Genomic DNA, 3,966 nt, shown 5'->3' on the forward strand with positions numbered 1-3,966 from the left:
AACGAGAGCAGACTTGATCATACCTTTGATGTTTACCTCTATTTATAGTTTACCGTTAGGGTTTCCTCTAACTTACGATGGACTCCGATAAGTTAGGGATTTGCATGATCTTCCCAAAATATTAGGTATTTGATTACGTGGTTTATCCATGCAGAATAGAATATTCTAGAATAAACATGTGTAATTGTATATTTATAATAAAATAATAGATAATGATGTAACACCCCAAAACACGAATTATTAAATTCGTAGATATGTCACCGTGTTTAAGTAAATGAAAAACAATAACTAGGTTATTAAACTTAGTTAAATACCTAACAAGATAAGTAAAGGTATGAAATTAGTGGCAATTATGATGGTGTCAAAAACTTAAGGGACCAAGGTTGTCAAAGTGGAAACTTGAATTAATTAAAAGAATAAAAAGAAAATATAAAACACACACACTGTGTGTGTTTGTCTGGGGATCGAACAAAGCAGAAGAAAAAGGGGTGAAACCCTAATTCACAAGAACCTTCAAATTGACAAGGAAATTGGGGTCAAATCCGATGCATGAACTAGGATTTATGATCATTCAAGTATTCTTCACACCAAGTAAGTTAAATTTTATGTTTAGGTGATGTTTGATGATATGGGTTATGATTAATCCGTGAATTGATGCAAAATTGAGCATGAATATGTGATATAATTCCTATATGGAACATGTGTTGTGAAAGATTTTGAGTAATAGGATGATTAGAATTGAAACCCACTTCTAGTGATGAAGATGATGACATAAGAGATTGCACCCATGTTAAAACCTAGCTTGAATTATTGATGTATATGTTGTATGTAATGAATTATTGTTAGATAGGTTGATTATAGCATGTACTTAAGTTGATTCTTGTTGTAATTGATGAATTATGAATGAACTAGTAGGGTAATGCATAAGATACTTGTATCATGTGCTTTATTGGTGGTATGCACACAAGGTGTATGATGAAATGTCTAGGTGAAGTTAGAATGGGAGATATTTAGAAAAGATTTGATGAAAGCTAAATCTGTCCAGAAAGTTACAGCCGAATGTAATCGGCTGTAACTGGGTCAAATCTTGTCATAAATTGATGTTTATTGAGTTTTTGATGAGCTCCCGGGAAAAACCTTTCAAACCCAACTGGAATTGCATTTTTTCGATGAAAAATGAACGTTTTATGAATTTTTCCGTATCGAAGGTTCAGGTTGCGTTTTCTGGCAGAATTTGCAGCCCATTACGAATGTCATAACTCAATTTAGGAATTGAGCCATTTCTCAAATTTTTACTGTAGGTAGCTTCAGGTGATTCCAAAAATCTCCAACTGGAATTTCGTCAATCGGATAAACGAGGAATTTTAAATTAATTTTTCCGTAAGCTGCAGTCAGAAGTGACGAATCTGATTACAACTTAGTAAATGAATTTTTATAAATTTTTGGTAGAGAGTTAGACTCTAAAAATTTAACATAAGGATAATCCCTCCGAGGGGCACGTCACATAAAAAGATTGTAATTTTTGCAAGCTCGTAAGTACAGTAAACGGACGCCCCAAAACAGCCTATTATGATGTCATGAGTATATGAGATTAAGCCAAAAGTTAAAATGATAAATCGTTGACTCTGAAAGTCAACTATGCATAAGGAACATGGCTAGACTTGTCGTTGTGATTACAAGATTATAGATAATCGTATGGTACATGGTATATAAATATGTGATAAATGGAATGACATGATGGATTATATGGGTTTGAAAGGATGTGAAATCGGGTACATGTCGTATGCTTGTTAGGAATGATTAATGCAAGTTGAATACAAAATTATGCAAATGTATGCTCATTATAAGGTACAATGATGTATGCTAACAAGAATGTGTTGATGATAACCTGAAAGCGTAGGAGTCATGTCAACATGGACACGAGCATGGAAGAGCAATGGGTCAAAGGTAAATACGGAAGCTATGCACGAACTCGGACGCACGAGGTAAGTGATTCCGATTCACTTCTTAGTACGTATGTAGAATTTAATATTTATGAGTGTGGAAAAATTATGCAAGGATTATGTAATGAATGAGAGTATTAAGGTAAGTGTTATTTTTAGTATAACAAAGGAGTTATTTATAATGAAGGTAAACTAGTAGGATTAAACGGGTCGAATAATGGTATAAAGGGATTTATAAACTGTTTGCTTATAAATCAGCTATTGATGCGACCCGAGGTGATAAATGGATCCATAATTAAATTACGGTCGCATAGAAACAAGAATCATGTGATTTGGATATGTAGGTCGAAAGTTATGGAATTTAGAAGTTAGTGTTTTGGTTAAAATCATAGTTGGGCATAAGTGCAGCATCAAAAAGGAAGCATTCTGTCGAAATAGGGCTGTCGCGCTACGCAACAGCATTTCAGTTTCACCGTCACGCAACGCGACAGGTGTCGCGCCCCGCAAGGAAGCCACAAGCTGGCGATCTTTCTTTTCTTGTTCGTTTTTGCATCCGGATTCAATGTTTGAATGATTTTCAATGTCTCATAACTTATTTTAAAGCCGGTTTTGTATATAAGAGATGTTATGAGCCTCCGGATAGTGAAAGTATGGTTTTTTCTTCTTGTTAGTAAAGGAAATCTAGAAGTGATCGAGTCTAGGAACGAATAAGTATGCAAGACAATAAGTATAAAACATATATCATGGAAAGTTGTGATTATGACAAGAAGCATAGGTACATATATGAATAATAGTGGTAAGCGGGAGCTTGTATGTATGTGTGCGTGTACGAATGTGTGCCTATATATGTAGGTGTATATGTTTGTATGCATGTATGAATTAGGAATGTATGCATATACAAATGTAATTCGCTATGAATGCACGTAGGAATTAGTATACATGTATGAATGCTAGATGTTATAAAGGTATGAAGGAATGATTTCATTATGTTTGGGCATTGACGATTGCTAATGGTGTACCTTGAAGTTGTAATGTAATGCAGGTAAAAGAACATCGGGTTCATGAGGTATCGAAGTCGAACTCGGAACGAGAATATACGAGAGGATAGTTGAATAAATCAAAGTTTATATTGTCGAATATTATTTGATATTAAATTATAGAGAATAATGTCGTATGATGTTGTTAACGACTAATGGTTACGTTGTATTTGATGTCCACAGGTACTACATGGTTTTCTTCTACCACTAACGAAGAGAAGCGGACATAGATCGAGTCGAGAGCAAGGATTGTACGGAAAAGGACGGTCACATAGTTTGATTTATTTATTTCTTTGAAGGGTTAATAAAAGGGAATGTTGTAAATTCTTTCTAATAAATGTACGACACTTTGTAATTGAGCCTTCATGTAAGTAATGTGACTAATAAAGAAAGAATTTTAAGGCTCGTATTTTCTGCTGCGTTGTTTTTAAGTTATTAGGTGTTAGGGCGTTACAAATGACCGGGTCGGGTTATCCGTTCCGGGTCATACCTCGTCATTATCGTTTTCGAGTGAGTAGCATCGATGTGGTCTATACACGTTATAAAAGTATAGAACAAATGAATGATAGGGGTGTATGTGTGTGTGTGAGGACTTCTAGTTCTCTCTCTTTGCAGTGGAGAAGATTAGGGGCGAGGGTTTGGGGATTCATCGGGTTCTCTCTCTCTACAGTGGAGAAGATTAGGGGCGAGGGTTTGGGGATTCTTCTGGTTCTCTCTCTGCAGATGGAAGGAATTAATGGGGGTGTATGGGGATTTGGGATGAGTGGTGGGAATTCAATGTTTGGATATAAAAATGGTTGCCCAAATCAGAACCCTAGTTTATTTATTTCTTAAATAAATGAACTGATACAAAAATAAGAAATGAAGTGATATTATGTCGCAACCCCCGCCCCCTATCTGTCCCGGGAACGGGCGGCCGCGAACAATGGTGTTGGTGGTATCGGTGTTTATTAATTTGGCAGCGGAAATTACATCAGGACCGTAGT

General features: G+C 35.7%; 1 long non-coding RNA gene across 1 annotated transcript; it reads left to right on the forward strand.

Annotated features, from left to right (window-relative positions):
• The first annotated feature begins 457 nt into the window (after positions 1-457).
• On the forward strand, positions 458-3,309 carry LOC118485663. Its single transcript, XR_004877322.1, has 3 exons — positions 458-591; positions 1,896-1,985; positions 3,164-3,309. It is a non-coding gene; the product is annotated as an uncharacterized LOC118485663 (long non-coding RNA).
• The last annotated feature ends 657 nt before the right edge of the window (positions 3,310-3,966 follow it).

The sequence above is a fragment of the Helianthus annuus genome, chromosome 13, assembly GCF_002127325.2.
Source record: "Helianthus annuus cultivar XRQ/B chromosome 13, HanXRQr2.0-SUNRISE, whole genome shotgun sequence".
Taxonomy (NCBI): Eukaryota; Viridiplantae; Streptophyta; class Magnoliopsida; order Asterales; family Asteraceae; genus Helianthus; species Helianthus annuus.